Below are 18033 nucleotides of genomic sequence, written 5' to 3'. Positions count from 1 at the left end.
GGAACTGTGCTCAATATTGAAGAAGGAGACAATGAGGGACCTGTCTATCCTCCGGACTTCACCCCCGGACAAATTGTGATATACCCGCGTAGGTCCTCTGTTACCATTAATCCTCCGAGTGACGCTGCAACGCTAATGAATCTCCAGGAAGGATCAGGCTCTAACCCTGAAGCCAACTTTGTTAATCCTGTTATCCCTGATTTTGATGAGACGGCTAGAAAGGAGAAAATGAATAATGAATTGCCAAAACAGCTCGAAGAAAAGTATAAATGGCTGGAGGAAAAACTTAGAGCGATGGACAGTACTGAGGGCTACCATGGAATTGACGCTAAAGAATTGAGCTTGGTTCCAGATTTAGCACTCCTTTATAAATTCAAAATGCCTGAGTTTGAAAAGTACAATGGAACTAGCAGCCCCGAAGCTCATGTTACTATGTTCTGCAGACGGATGACTGGGTAAGTTAATAATGACCAACTGCTGATACATTGTTTCCAGGATAGCCTCGCAGGGGCAGCATCCAAGTGGTACAATCAATTAAGCCGTACCCAGATTAATTCATGGAGAGATCTAGCACAGGCGTTCTTAAAACAGTATAGCCATGTGACTGACATGGTACCTGATAGAATTACTCTTCAGAACATGGAGAAGAAGCCTGGTGAAAGTTTTAGGCAATACGCACAGAGATGGAGGGAGGTTGCCGTCCAAGTTCAGCCATCTCTTCTAGAAAGAGAGATGACGATGCTTTTCGTTAGTACATTGAAGGCCCTATTCATCACACATACGTTAGGGAGTGCAACAAAAAGCTTTTCTGACATAATCATGAATGGTGAAATGATTGAAAGCGCCATAAGGAGCGGAAAGATTGATGCTGGAGGAAATAACAGAAGGCAAGCCTCAAAAGAAAAGGAAAATGAGGTGAACAACGTGAATACGTATGAAAAATCGATTGCTAATCAACAGAGTTCATCAAGACAAGAATTGGGTGTGAAGCCAGGTACTGAAAAGCTCCAGTTCACGCCAATTCCAATGTCGTACAAAGAGCTGTATCAAAGCTTATTCAATGCGCATGTTGTTTCTCCTTTACATGTGAAGCCTCCACAACCCCTATATCCCAAATGGTATGATGCAAGTGCACAATGTGATTATCATGCAGGAATTACGGGGCATTCTATAGAAAACTGCATTACCTTAAAAAAAGTGGTTGAAAGGCTTATCGGTATGGGCGTTGTCAAATTTGGTGATTCATCCAGTGCAGAAAATCTGCTACCCAATCACATTTGATAATGGGGGTGAATGGGATGTATGAAGAAATGTTGAGAGGCGTTCACATCAATGCCATTTTTGAAGACACAATTTGCAAAGGTCCTTGAAGATATTCGCCCTTATCAACTTAGAAGTGTTCTAAGTAATTGAACTGCGGAAGAAATCTCTGTAGTTTTTTAGAGCTTATTTAGAGTAATGTTCAGAACAATTTTGTTATTTTTAGCCTAAAAATGATAAAAATTCATTTGCGAAATAGGCTCATGTCTAAACGTCATTATTCTAATAAAATACATCTTTGCATTCATTTTTGAGCCAATATATTTTATAATCATTCTTTTGGATTTTCTTTCACATTCATAATTATATTGTACAAATAATCATTCTTAAGTTCGTACATTCTTTGTATATTCTTTTGTACTTACTATAGGTCCCTGGATATCAACGACATGAGTGACACTGCTACAGACTCAGAATCTCCTTTTGAGCGAGACATGTGTTTAGAGGGATCTCATGACTTTGAAGATGACATAGATTGTAGCCTATTTCCGAACCTGTTAAGGATGGTAAAACAAGTCGAGAAACGGATCTTACCTTACAAAGAATCATTGAGATACTTGACTTCTCCATATGTGGGGCATAAAGGTCATTTGGTCAATCTAGCCAAAAAAGTCTGACGATCATTGATTCATCTTTGTGGTCGTCAACTACTTTACTAAATGGGTGGAAGCTACTTCATATGTCAATGTCACAAAATTGACAGTTAGAAAATTCGTGAAGAATCAGTATGGAACGCCAAAAGGATCATATCTGACAATGTACTAAAGAACAGCACAATATCAAAAGTTTGCAGTCTGTTCATGATTAATGCCATATCGCCAAAAAGGGGATGACAAAAAAAACAAAACAAAAAAAAAACAAAATCTACCAGGGCAATGTCTTTCTCTTGGGTCCATTGCGGTTTTGCCTATTGAAGACAAGATTCTTTCTCTCTGAGTTTTTGGATCCAATACCGATTGAGGAAGAATGTTCAAAGTTATCCGTCATGGTCAAATACGCCAAAAGTAAATGATGCGAGCTCACAAAAAAAGTCCGCCCTAAAGAATTCCTTGAGAGAGACCTGGTATTGAAGAAGATCCTTCCCATACAAAAAGAACTTCATCCCAAGCTAGGAAGGACCTTATGTGGAAGGCCTTATCCGGAAAAGCATCGATTTTGATCAGAAGGGATAATAAGGACATGCCTAATCTTACAAGTTCAGATTCAATAAAAAATATTTCAAAAAAAAGAAAGGAGAGGCCAAGGTGAAAATCCACAAAGGACGCCTTCAGACCAAAGGGGATTTGAGTTGAAAACCCGAAAAGGGCGGCTCAAATATTGATCAAAATGGGGTATGAGGTGATCAGAGCAACTCGAATCTTGATCAGATTGGGGCATGTGGTGATCTAGTTATATCTGAATCAACAGGAAAGAGTAGGCAAAATCTTGGGGCATTGGCAGAGTACTGTGGATCTCTTAAACACATCTCAGAAGGATCTTCAAAAAGTTTGTACAGAGGAGTTCAAGCTGCGATATCTGGGGCACCCAATTTTCATACTATTGAATTTTTTATTCTTGGAATACTTCATTCTTTTCAAAGATACACATTTCCAATCAATTTCTTTGTTATCTTTTTTTTTTACTATAATTTATTCTTATCCCTTGTTATGACCTTTTTTTAAGCATGTTGCATTGGAATAATGATCAATGGACTAATAAAACTTTCACAAGGAAAGTTTTACATATTACTCTAGAAGTTTCTAAATAATATAGAAGCCTGAAACAAGACTATTATTTAGAACGCACCAGGTTTAAAGGCTGGAAATCTGAAAAGGAAGAGTCTAAACTAGGACTTTCGCTTTGGATTTTATTGTCAAAAACATTGGTTGAACAAAATAATAAGATGTCGTCTTGATGACAAAACATAAATCAAAAAGCAAGTAATTATCACCAGGTAATAGAAAGAGGTTGCCTCGGGAAGAGAGCCTTCATTTGCACATGAGCCTTTGGTACGACACCTTGGGAATGGTGTAAGAGACTAGAAAGATTTAGATCATGTATCCTTGAATTGTGATAGGAGAGGATTGAAGAAAAGCCATATAATCTTGGGTTACAGTGGGAGAACGATGGTATGAATTTTTGCGCCCCAATGGATTAAACTTGGAGGTTCACAGTGGGGGGCAACCTGGCTAAATGTTTCTTCAGAAAAGCCAGTCAAGCAAGAAGGCGTTGTAGCACGCCAGTCACAAATTCTTAATAAACTTCGAGTAATGACAACCTAAGCGGGATCATTCTCGGAAAAATAAAATTTTGCATTCATGCAAACACCATTCACACATGTCTAGTTAGGAGCATTTGATGCATTTTGATCATGCCATCCTAATCATTAGGCATAATTAGGTTCATTATATAGGTCATGTTTCCCAGAGAATAGATAGGTGAAAATAACAGATCTTACCTTTCTGCATCGATAGCGAAGTAGATCGAAAACAAAGCCTTGTCTTCCTCGGTTGTAGTGGAGCAGGTTAAGGATAGCAGATCTTGCCTTCCTGCATTGACTGTGAAGCAGATCGAAGATGGCAGATTTTACCTCCCTGTGGTTACAGTGGGATACATTAAAGCCAATAATTCTACTTCCTTGGACAACAGTGGAATAGATTGAAGATTTCAGATCTTATCTCCCTAAGCAGTAGTGGAGCAGATCGAAGATGGCGGATTTTACCGTTCTGTGGTTATAGTGGAGTACATTGAAGCCAATAATTCTACTTCCCTGGGCAACAGTGGAATAGATTGAAGATTTTATATCTTATCTCCCTAAGCAGTAGTGGAACAGATCGAAGATGGTGGATTTTACCTCCCTGTGGTTACAGTGGAGTACATTGAAGCCAGTAATTCTACTTCCCTAAACAACAGTGGAATAAATTGAAGATTTCAGATCTTATCTCTTTAAGCAGTAGTGGAGCAGATCGAAGATGGCAGATTTTACCTCCCTGTGGTTACAGTGGAGTACATTGTGAAGCCAGTAACTCTACTTCCCTGGGCAACAGTGGAATAGATTGAAGATTTCAGGTCTTATCTCCCTAAGCAGTAGTGGAGCAGATCGAAGATGGCGGATTTTACCTCCCTGTGGTTACAGTGGAGTACATTGAAGCCAGTAATTCTACTTCCCTAAACAACAGTGGAATAAATTGAAGATTTCAGATCTTATCTCCCGAAGCAGTAGTGGAGTAGATCGAAGATGGCGGATTTTACCTCCCTATGATTATAGTGGAGTACATTGAAGCCAGTAATTCTACTTCCCTAGACAACAGTGGAATAGATTGAAGATTTCAGATCTTATCTCCCTAAGCAGTAGTGGAGCAGATCGAAGATAGCGGATTTTACCTCCCTGTGGTTACAGTGGAGTACATTGAAGCCAGTAATCATATCTCCCTGATCAGCAGTGGAATAGGTTGAAGATTGTAAGTCCTATCTCCTTGATATTGCAGTGGAGTAGATTGAAGCACCAATTCTTATACATTTGAAGATGCAGTAGGATTGAATGTGGCTGCTTGAAGAAGAACACTAAGATCCAGCGTGACTGAGCAAAAATTGGCCATTTCTGAAGTCTTTGCGCCATTCCTATTACACGACAACGAGCAAAGAGGGGCAGCTGTAATACCCAATTTTAGCTTGGGCTCACAAAAAAAACCCAAAGTAATATCATTTGGCCCGATCAGAATTGTCCATTACTTGAAAAGGTTAAAGGTCCATCTACAAGCTTATGGAAACATAATCTTCAGGGATATGCAATCTTAGATATAATATATAATCTTAGATATGATATGCAATCTTAGATATGATATATAATCTTAGATATGATATGCAATCTTAGAATATATGATTTTGTAATCTTAGAGATTTAATTTGTAGATACCCTTTAATCGCAACCACTGATGTAATTGATCTATACCGTTGGATTTGGGGAGGCTCAACTATAAATAGAGGCCTCTCCCTTCATTGTAAAAAAAAAGGAGGAATAAAAAAAGAGAACGATTGGCAGTTTTTTAAAGGTGGCTTACTATTTTTTTTTCTTTCGATTATTTTTTACTTATTTACGATTTTAAAAAAAGGAGAAGGTGATACCACTGCGAATTTTATTTATTTATTTTATTTAGCCCCTCCGCCTTTTAATGTTTTTGTAATTAAGTTTTTTTTTATTTTTCTTAATTTACCCTTTTATTTATTTTTATTTCAATTTGGTCTAATTTGAACGACGTCGTTTAGAGGAGAAGGGACAATTTCCTTTCCAGCCCCTCTGCATTCTTTGCGCGTTCAATATGGTCCTTGAGACTTCAATTATTTGCGAATTTGCCCTAGTTTTTATCACATTTTAAAATTAGTCATTTTTTAGAATTAATTAATTTCAAAATATTTTCTTTTTCCTTTTTTAAGTTTATATATGTAATTATTATTTTTATGTTTTATATATTTATTACCTTATATATATATGTACGTATATATATTATACTTTCTATACATATTTTATAATTTCTATATATATATATGTAATCATTATCTTTATGATCTATATATTTATTAACTTATATATATATGTACGTATATATATATATTATACTTTCTATCCATATTTTATAATTTCTATATGTATATTTTTCTTTATTCTCATGAATGTATTATATATAAATATATTTTTATATAAATTATATATTTTTTTTCATAATTTCAATGTATATATTATGTACTTTCTTTTCTTCATTTTTTATATGTTTGTTGATTTATGTTTTCATATTTTTTTTATTTTGCTTATTTATTTGATACATTGCATGTCATTGTTTTTTTAAATTTTGTTTATTTATTTGTCTATCTTATTTCTATACAATTGTCGTATTTATTATTGTTATTTGTTATTGCGACATTTATACACGCATTCAATATAACATTACATCATTTTTTTTACTCAATTTTAAATTTTTCAAAATTGAGATAATGCTTGTATTTAGGATTTTCAAGGAAATTGAGCCCTAACGTATTGGGTTCCGATTTTCTTCGTTAAATCTAACAATCGAGTATTTCTCTTTAATCAAAAAAATAAGAACTCATTATTGGGAATTCAACACGTTGTGTCCTAACGTATTGGATGTGACGCATTGATTTCTCGAAATGAATATTTTTTAAAAAAATAATAAAGGAAATATTCCGAGTTTGGGATTTTAGAGGAATTGTGCCCTAACGTATTGGGCCGCGATTTCTTAAATCTTGAATAAATGGATATTCTTTTACATTTTTTATTGCACTAGTATTTTGCCCTAATTCATTTTTGGGGAAAATTAGAATATCGTGCCCTAACGTATTGGGTGTGATATTTTATTTCTCTGAAATGATAAGGGTCTTAATACGTAACGTTTTAAGTTTTTGCTAAGGATTACGATTTTCAAATTTTCGACATTAAGACATTAATTAATTAACTAGGTACCAATTTTTGGGCGTAATGAGGGTGCTAATACTTCCTCATACGTAACCGACTCCCGGACCCGTTTTTCTAAAATTTGTAGACCAATGTCATTTTTAGGTGACCCAATCACACCTTAATAAAAGATTGGTGGCGACCCCCAATTTTCATTTTTTAAAGTCGACAACCTAAAATTTTTGTTTTTTTCAAAAAAATGGTTTCGACAGTTTGTAATATTTTTTCTTTTATTTTTATGTTTTTTTAAATAATCAAATATCCAAGTTGATTAAAGTACTATAGATATTTCTATATCCATATTATTCCATGTTTCTTTTTCTACATATTTTATGATTTTTTTCTTTTTCTTTTTGATTTTCACTATTTTTTGAATTTTATGTTTTTTAAAACGAAAAGTATTTTTTAAAAAATTCTGGAAAAGTTCTATAACTTTTCCTGATTTTTTTATAAAAAAAAGTGAGATTTTATTATTATTATTTTGCTATTTTTTTCTGATTTTTTGCATTTTTCTGGTTTTTTTTACTTATTTTAGGAAAACAAAAAATAGGGTGGTTGACATGTTCCATGCGTGCCACATCGTAAGGACTTGGAAACTTCAAATACCAAATTGATAAAAGAAATTTTTTAGGTACAAAGGTGATAATTGAATGCAACTTTAGAAAGGCAAATAGTAAATTAACCCTGAAAAATCTTTAGAAGTCATACATACCAACATCCATGTATCGAATAAGTAAAGAAAATATCCTAGCAACATAACTTTCAAATACAAGTCAAACCTTAACAGAATATAACCAGTATAACAAATAATGAAGAACATTACTAAGCTCATCAAAATTTTGGAACACAAATTAATATACTCTTCATTGTTCTTTCAATACTACTATTCAACACACATTCATCAAATACCAGGATATACTACAATCAAATACAGGAGAAAACTTAACAAAATATAACCAAGCATATTCATGGAGTCTGATGTAGATTTAGGTCCTTTATATTATGGTAATGGTAAGGATAATATTTTAGCTTTATCCGAGGAAGAAAACACTTTTTTGATGAATCAACGTCTATGTTAAAAAATTATAAAAAAACATAAAAAAACGTAAAGAAGAAAATCAACAACAAAAATATGATTTCCCGTCCTATAAAAATCTTATAGAACATTGGAAAGAAAAATTCACTACTACAAATGATCAACTAGAAAGAGTTGAATATTTAAAATTAATAGAAGAACCTTATGAACAACATAAAGATCTATTTTCTATGTTTAATTATCATTATATGTTAAAATATGATGATAGAGACAGTAGTAATGCGAGTAATTCTGAAAACACAGAATTATTCAAAAATCAATCTGATGAAGAAAAAACTTCAACAAGTCAGAATGAAGACATAAAAGTCTCTACTTATAATTCTGATGAAGAAAACACTTCATCTGAAGATGAAAATGTAGAGATTTCAGAACTCATGGATACTGAAAAAGCAGATCCTTATGGAAAAAGGAAAATAGAGTCAGATAGTCAAACAAATGACTATTTAATAGATTTTGATTTTGAGAAAGATCATAATTTAAACAGTATTTTGACTAGTAAATTAAAAATTTTAACTATTAATAAGTTAAATTTTGAAAATACAGGAAAATCAATTAGTACAAATTTATTAGGATATAAAACATTAAGACTGAATACTCATCATAGACATGACAAGTGAAAGTAGAAACCAGGTAATAAAAAATTCTCTGGTAAAAATCAAAAAGTTTTTAGAAGAAAAACTTCTAGAAAACTTAAAAATATTTTAAGTATTAAGTCAGGTCATATAGTCAAACACTTCTCTAAAAAAAGAAAAGAGGCTAGAAAAAGAATTAAAAATCTTGAAAAACAAGATTTAAATCCTGATAAAATATTATCAGAAATAAAATTTGGTAAAAAGAAAAAATATTTTTACTAGAAAATTCTAGAAACACTAGAATTGGAAAATTACTTCAGCAAATGAAAATTGGGAAAAATGGCATATTTACATTTTCAAATTTTCAATCCAAGAAATATTATACTTATATTGAAATTACATTTCAGTTTAGAGAATATAAAAAATATTCTTTACATGCTTTACTAGATACTGGAGCTACAACTAGTAGTTGCAGAAAAAATGCAATTCCTATAGAAAAATAGGAATTAATGAGAAATCCTATAAATGTTGTTGGAATAGATGGCAAAGAAACCATAATCCAATATAAGGCTAAAAATATACTAATCTACATAAACAATGTTAGACTTGTGATTCTTAAAATATTATGTTTTCCTGAAATGCATAGAGATATATTATTAGGGAATAATTTTATATATCAGCATCTACCATTTTCTATAGATAAAATTTAATTATTTTATCTGTGGAAAATTTCTCTGTGGAAATACCACTTGTAGAAAATCATAAGTTTGTGTGTGATAAAAATCCTTTGATATTGTGAAATAAAATACCACTTGAAGATAATTTTAGTGAAGAACCATTAAAATTATGGAAAAATAGCCTTAGATATTGTGAAATAAAATTAGTAAATCCTAATAAAATTATTAGGGTTAAACCTATAATCTGTACTAAACAAGATATAGATGAGTTTGATGTTCAAATAAATGAACTATTAGAAAAATGATTAATAGAAAAAACTAATAGTCCTTATTCTAGTCCAGCTTTTATGGTAAGAAACCATGCCGAAATTAAAAGAGGGAAAGCTAGGATGGCAATTAATTATAAAAGATTAAATCAAAATACTATTTTTGATGGATACTTTATCCCAAGAAAAGAGGTTTTGATTAATCAGGCTAAACAAGCTAAATAGTTTAGTAAATTTGATTGTAAATCGGGTTATTGGCAAATCATGCTAACCAATGAGTCCAAACCATTAATAGCCTTTAGTGCACCTAATGGACATTACCAATGGAGAGTAATGCCATTTGGAATATGTAATGCTCCGCAAATCTTTCAAAGATGGATGAATTATATTTTTAATAAATATAAAAAGTTTTGTGTGGTATATATAGATGATATTTTAGTCTTTTCAAAAACACTAGAAAAGCATAGAAAACATTTAAATATTATCTCCCAAGAATTTCTAAAACATGGAATTATTTTAAGCCCTAAAAAGATAGAGCTTGAAAAAACTGAGATAGAATTTTTAGGATTAAAATTATCAGCTGATGGTCTTAAACTACAAGATCATATTATTGTAAAAATAAAAGAATTTCCTAAAAAAATAGAAGATAAAAAACATCTTCAGCAATTTTTAGGAATTATTAATTATGGAAGAACCTTTTTTCCTAAATTATCCGAAAAAATAGGTGTGTTATATGATAAATTAAAAAAGAATAATCCTTTTTGCTGGTCTAAACAAGATTCAGAAATTATAAAAAATCTAAAAACAGAAATAACTTATAATCCAAAAGTTTATTTACCTAAAACGGGTGATAAATTAATTTTAGAAACAGATGCATCACAAAATGATTGGGGATGTGTTTTAAAAGCTAGAACTAATAATAATGAAGAATTAATATGTGGTTATAGTTCTGAAAAATTTAAACCAAATGAAGTTAATTATATTATTTATGAAAAAGAACTTCTAACTATTAAAAAAAGGAATAAAAACTCTCCTTATTTATTTAACACCTGAAAAATTCATCATAAAAACTGATAATCAACCAGTTAAATAGTTCTTTACTAACAACAGATTGGAAACTGTACCAAGAAGAATTAGATGGTATAATGATTTATGTACTTTTGATTTTGAAATTATTTATATAAAAAGTACTGAGAATCTTCTTGCTGATTATTTGAGTAGGCCTAATGGATAGAGGTAAAAAGCCTCTAAAAGAAATAGTTGGTGAATGAACTACCATTCACAAAAAGCCCAACAAAGGGAATGCAGCAACAAACTCCAGAAAAGGATTTGTACCTGCAAATGTATCATTTTATCCTAATCAGGGATATTATGAACCATATCCAATGGTAAACCAACCGATTGGAACAAATGTTTTAAATTATCCAATGGTAAACCAACCAATTGAAACTACTTTTTCATTGACCCCAAATATGGTGTGTCAATCACCGATGTCCCAAAATCCATATTTAGCACCACAAACCAATTATGCTGAAATGATCAAAGGATCAGAAAATTTGTTGAAAAAACAACAAATTGAAGAAGAAAAAGATCTTTCAAAAATTAAAGATTTTTATAATCCTGGTTTACTACCAGAAATTTATAATTGTATAAATGAAATATGGAAAATCCATGTTTCATAACAAAGAGCCAATTTCAGAAGAGCTCTTACTAGATTTTCATAATTTTTAGTTGAAAAAACAACTAAGGATAGTGAATATGAAGATTTATTATTAAAATCAGTTTTATACAGAGATTCGGATGAATTCCAACTCTTTATCATGGATATTAAGGAGATAAACAATCTTCTTGATATTTTTCAATATTTTATTCATAAAGGGAAAAATAGTCCTATTATGAATAAGGGATTTAGAATCTGTTTATATAACAAATCTAGACAGATTTTACAGGTAGAAATATTCACTAAAATAAATGGCATTATCTGCAACTAGCAGAAACAATTTCAAAAAATATTTTCTGAATATTTTCTACAAGCTTATGTTTTTACTAATTTTATTGATAAAACTTACCCAAATATAAAATATAGATTGGATCATGAACCATTCGATATAACCAGTATTGAATGGGGTTTTGTAAGAGAAATAGTTGTGCAAAATATTTCTTTTCATCTTTTAAAAGATTTTCCAGCAGTAGTAAAATCTTTATTACAAACCATCATAACCAATGATGACTTTTTCTACTGCTTTTATATTAAAATAAGTAGTTTTATTGGTATAGCTGAAGAAGAATAATTTTATCAGCGATATCAAATATGGGAAATTCAAAGGATGCTCGATAGTCCCCGATTATCAGCCATTAATGAAGATAAAGAGCACTTAGCAACAATAATTGACAAGTGTCAACAAAATTTTAGACACTATCAGATCCAAGCAGGGATTAATCTGATGGGTAAAGCCAAATATCTTCTCCAACAAAAAGATTACAGGTTCAAAATTGATGGAAGAAGGATATTGGCATATCATTCTGGAATTATTGAAGAAAAAGATGAAGAATCCATTCGACTACTAAAAAAGTTAGCTGATATGGAAATTGAAGATTTTCCACATGATATTCTGGAACAAATCAAACACACATGGGAAAATTGTCACCAAAATATTTCTACAATTCATCATTTCTAAACAAGAAAATGAATCAAAAGGTTGAAGTCAACAAAGATGGAAACCTGAAAGAAAGGAAATCCATATACCAACAAAAATTTTGGCAAAGTGGAAGTCATCATGATGGAAGCAACCATTAATGATAATTAAATACATCCATTTGAAGACAAAAAAGTCTTGCAACGTGGAAGCTATCATCAAAGCAATGATGACGCAAGCAATGATGGAAGCAACCATGACACAAGCAGTGATGGAAGCAACCATTAATTCAAGCATGCAACGTGAAAACAACCATGACCATGCAATTAAAGAAGCAAAAAGACATGAGACATGGAAGCAACCACATCCATGAAGAATTGGATCCTTATCAGAACTACTGTTCGGGATTCAAAATACAATTGTATAGAATTATTAGAATTCTTCTATAAATAGAGAGGAAAGATCAATTGTATAGACATCTTGTAAATTACCAAATACTTTACTTTATATTTTTCTTTTGTAAACTTTTCCTTTTGTAATAAAGAGTCTATATTCCCTTCCACTCATAGTCGCACTCTCCTCCCCTCTCAGAAACAAAAGATCTTTCAAAAATTAAGGATTTTTATAATCCTGGTATACCACCAGAGTTTTATAATTTTATAAACGAGATATGGAAAACCCATATTTCAAATCAAAGAGTCAATTTCAAGAGAGCTCTTACACAGTTTTCATTACTTTTAGTTGAAAAAACAACTAAGGAAAATGAAGCTGAAGATTTATTATTAAAATCTATTTTGTATAGAGATTGAGATGAATTCCATTTCTTAATTATGGATATTGAGGAGATAAACAATCTTCTTGATATTTTTTAATATTTTATTTATAAAGGAAAAAAATACTCCTATTATGAATAAGATATTTAGATTATGTTTATATAATAAAGCTTGAAATATTCTACCAATTGATTTATTTAGAAAAATTGATAGAGCTATTGACAAACAATATGCTTTATTTCAAAAAGTTTTTACAGAATATTTCTTACAAGCTTATGTTTTTACAAATGATCTAGGAGAAGAATTTCCTACTATAAAATTCAGACTAGATCATGAACCATTTGATATAACAAGTATTGAATGGGGTTTTGTCAAAGATATAGTTGTACAAAACTTTTCTTTTCATTTATTAAAAGATTTTCCAGCTATGATTAAAGCTGTATTACAAAACATCATAAACAATGATGATTTTTATTACTATTTTCATATAGAAATTAGTAGTTTTATTGGTATAGCTGAACAAGAAAAATTTCATCAGCAATATCAAATTGGATTATCCAAAAGATAATTGGAAACCCCCAATTATCAGCCGTAAATGAGGACAAAGATCATTTGGCAACAACCATTGATCATTGTTCTAAATTATCAAGTTATTATCAAATTCAAGTTGGATTAGATTTAATAACTAAAGCCAAATTTCTACTTCAACAAAATGATTATTAATTTTGGACCGATGGAAGAAGAACATTGGCATGCAAAACTAGAAACAACCAGGAAGAAAAAGATGAAAAGTCTCTAAGGTTATTAAAAAAGATAGCCAATATGGACATTGAAGATTTTCCATACTACATTCTAGAATAAATTAGAAGCACGTGGGATGATTGGAACTCACCAAGATCTTCATTCAATTCATTACATCTTAATGAAATTGAAGAAATGAATCTCAACAATATGCAAGAAGGATAAAGTCAACAAAGATGGCAACCTAAAAGAAAGGAAATCCATACACCAACAATAAAGTTTGGCAACATGGAGATCTCGATGATGCAAGCAGTAATGGAAGCAACCATTAATGCTAATCAATGACATCCAGATGTAGACAAAAAAGTCTTGCAACGTAGAAGCTATCATCAAAGCAATGATGACACAGGAAGCAACCATGACACAAGCGGTGATGGAAGCAGCCATTAATTCAAGAATGCAACGTGAAACAACCATGACCATGCAATTAAAGAAGTAAAAAGACATGAGACGTGGAAGCAACCACATCCATGAAGAATTGGATCCTTATCAGAACTACTGTTCGGGATTCAAAATACAATTGTATAGAATTTTTAATCTCCTCTATAAATAGAGAGGAAAGATCAATTGTATAGACATCTTGTAAATTACCAAATACTTTACTTTATAGTTTTCTTTTGTAAACTTTTCCTTTTGTAAAAAAGAGTCTATATTCCCTTCTGCTCATAGTCGCACTCTCATTTCCCTCCCCCAGTTAACCTTAATTCTAAAAACAGAATTTTGTGGATATTTTGATAAAAAAGATCAAGATAGTACATCCAGTTATATCCTTTCAAATATTAAATTATGTGATATTAGATATTTAGAAGAATTTTCTAAAAAATTTCTTCATGAATATCAAAAATTAAAAAATGAAAATATAGAATTTCAGAAAAACCAATATTTTCATAAATTACCCCTACCTCGGGACAATATATGTATAAAAAAATATGTACCTTATTTAGAGAAGCACAGTAAAACATCTGGGCTTTCAATGGAAAATTTAGATTCTATAAGAAATAGGATCAACTTTGCAAGAGAAAGAATAACTTTACATTGTTTGCAAAGTAAAGCCGCTAAACAAGTTAAGCATAATTGAGGGGAGGGGAAGGAGAGTGCAACTATGAGCGGAAGGGAATATAGACTTTTTTTTACAAAAGGAAAAGTTTACAAAAGAAAACTATAAAGTAAAGTATTTGGTAATTTACAAGATGTCTATACAATTGATCTTTCCTCTCTATTTATAGAGGAGATTAAAAATTCTATACAATTGTATTTTGAATCCCGAACAGTAGTTCTGATAAGGATCCAATTCTTCATGGATGTGGACAATTACTAGCTATGTGACCTTCTTCATCACATATGAAACATTTACAAATTTGTTTCTTTGGATTCAAAATACAATTGTATAGAATTTTTAGAATTCCTCTATAAACAGAGAGGAAAATCAATTGTATAGGTATCTTGTAAATTACCAAATACTTTACTTTATAGTTTTCTTTTGTAAACTTTTTCTTTTGTAAAAAAGAGTCTATATTCCCTTCCGCTCATAGTCGCACTCTCCCTCCCCTCCCCCCAGTTTGGTATCAGAGGTGTCGGAGTAACGAATTTCTAGAGAAATAATATCGTAATATTCATTGTAAGTTTTTATCTTTGATTTACATTTATGTTTGTTTCACAGTTATTTGTTTCAAAACCCATATATCTGTTACTAGAGCTACAACTAGTAGTTGCAGAAAAATACAATTGCTATAGAAAAATGGGAATTAATGAGAAATCCTATAAATCCTGTTGAATAGATGGTAAATAAACCATAATCCAATATAAGGCTAAAAATATACCAATCTACATAAATAAGAGTTTGATACTGCTTTCCCTTTGTTGGACTTTTGTGAACAGTTGTCCACTCACCAACTATTTCTTGTAGAGGGTTTTTACCTCTATCCATAGAACCTGCTAAGATAATCAACAATTATTAGTAATAGTTATTTATTATCTAACAATTTAACTGGTGTAAAATTTTTATTACACACAATATTATTATTATTTTCAAGTGGAATTTCCATAAAATCTTCTTCTACTGATAATTAAATAGAATGTTTATCAGTAGTAAAAGGTAAGTTTTTATCTTTGATTTACATTTCTGTTTGTTTCACAGTTATTTGTTTCAAAACCCATATATCTGTTATTCTGTCTTTTTGTGTTGTTGAGTCCAGGGAGGATGTTAGGCGTTGTGTGAAGACGATAAAGATAATAGACGGTCTTAGGTACCAGAAACAAATATTATGGAACAAATCGAGTGTCAATTTCAAGATAAAACTTGTAATCATATTACACATATAGACTCTAGAAATGGAAATAACATTTCATCTCTAAGTAAGGGTATAAATAGTCTTGGGGAGAGGGGAGCGAGAGTGCGACTATGAGCGGAAGGGAATATAGACTCTTTTTTACAAAAGGAAAAGTTTACGAAAGAGAAAACTAAAAAGTAAAGTATTTGGTAATTTACAAGATGTCTATACAATTGATCTTTCCTCACTATTTATAGAGGAATTCTAAAAATTCTATACAGTTGTATTTTGAACCCCGAACAGTGTTTCTGATAAGAATTCGGATTCGGCTTCGGATTTGTACCTGTTCAAATACCATTTTATCCTAACCAGAGATATTATGTGTCTTATCCAATGGTAAACCAACCGATTGGAACAAACGTTTTAAAATATCCAATGGTAAATCAACTAGTTGGAAATATTTCTTCATTGACCCCAAAAAAGGAGAGTCAATCACATTGGTCCCAAAATCAAAATTTGGCACCACAAACCAATTATGGAAGCAGCCACATCCATTTGAAGTCGAATCCTTATCAGAAACATTGTTCGGGATTCAAAATACAATTGTATATAATTTTTAATCTCCTCTATAAATAGAGAGGATAGATCAATTGTATAGATATCTTGTAAAATACCAAATACTTTACTTTATAGTTTTCTTTTGTAAACTTTTCCTTTTGTAAAAAAGAGTCTATATTCCCTTCCGCTCATAGCCGCACTCTCCCTCCCCTCCACAACTATGACCATGCAAATAAAGAAGCAATAAGACAAATGAGACATGGAAGCAGCCACATCCATTTGAAGTCGAATCCTTATCAGAAACATTGTTCGAGATTCAAAATACAATTGTATAGAATTTTTAATCTCCTCTATAAATAGAGAGGAAAGATCAATTGTAGACACATCTTGTAAATTACCAAATACTTTACTTTATAGTTTTCTTTTGTAAACTTTTCATTCTGTAAAAAAGAGTCTAATAGATCTTTATGTTGTTCATAAAGTTCTTCTATTAATTTTAAATATTCAACTCTTTCTAGTTGATCATTTGTAGTAGTAAATTTTTCTTTTCAATGTTCTATAAGATTTTTATAGGACAGGAAATCATATTTTTGTTGTTGATTTTCTTCTTTACGTTTTTTTATGTTTTTTTATAATTTTTTAACATAGATGTTGATTCATCAGAAGAAGTGTTTTCTTCCTCGGATAAAACTAAAATATTATCCTTACCATTACCATAATATAAAGGACCTAAATCTACATCAGACTCCATATTATTATTATTAATAACCTGATCTAATTTATTATTATATTTCTTTAGACTCATGGTTTAAGTCTAAATTTTTAATTTCTCCTAAATTATTTATTTTTTTCTTTTACACAACTGACCATAGGGAGGGAGAGTGCGACTATGAGCGGAAGGGAATATATACTCTTTTTTACAAAAGGAAAAGTTTACAAAAGAAAACTATAAAGTAAAGTATTTGGTAATTTACAAGATGTCTATACAATTGATCTTTCCTCTCTATTTATAAAGGAATTCTAAAAATTCTATACAATTGTATTTTGAATCCCGAACAGTGTTTCTGATAAGGATTTGACTTCAAATGGATGCGGCTGCTTCCACGCCTCATTTGTTTCCATCTTTGATTTACATTTCTGTTTGTTTCACAGTTATTTGTTTCAAAACTCATATATTTGTTATTCTGTCTTCTTGTTGCCGTTGAGTCCAGGGAGGACGTTAGGCGTTGTGTGAAGACGATAAAGATAATAGACGGTCTTAGGTACCAGAAACAAATATTATGGAACAAATCGAGTGTCAATTTCAAGAAAAAACTTGTAATCATATTACGCATATAAACTCTAGAAATGAAAATAACATTTCATCTTTGAGTAAGGGTATAAATAGTCTTGTGGATATAACTTCTTTTTATTTTGGTAAATTATATAAAAAGGTCAGTAATATAGAAGAAAAGGTAAATAATATAGCAGATGTTAAAAATATAGACTTAAACCATGAGTCTAAAAAAATATTAACTATTGTTAATAATAAATTAGATCAGGAGCAATTGTCCTAACAAAGGAAAAAAAATGTTAGGAAAATGATAAAAAGTCTTGAAGAACAAGATTTAGAAATATG

This window comes from Gossypium hirsutum, chromosome D06, assembly GCF_007990345.1.
Source record: "Gossypium hirsutum isolate 1008001.06 chromosome D06, Gossypium_hirsutum_v2.1, whole genome shotgun sequence".
In the NCBI taxonomy this organism is placed as follows: Eukaryota; Viridiplantae; Streptophyta; class Magnoliopsida; order Malvales; family Malvaceae; genus Gossypium; species Gossypium hirsutum.
This window is presented reverse-complemented; position numbering follows the sequence as displayed.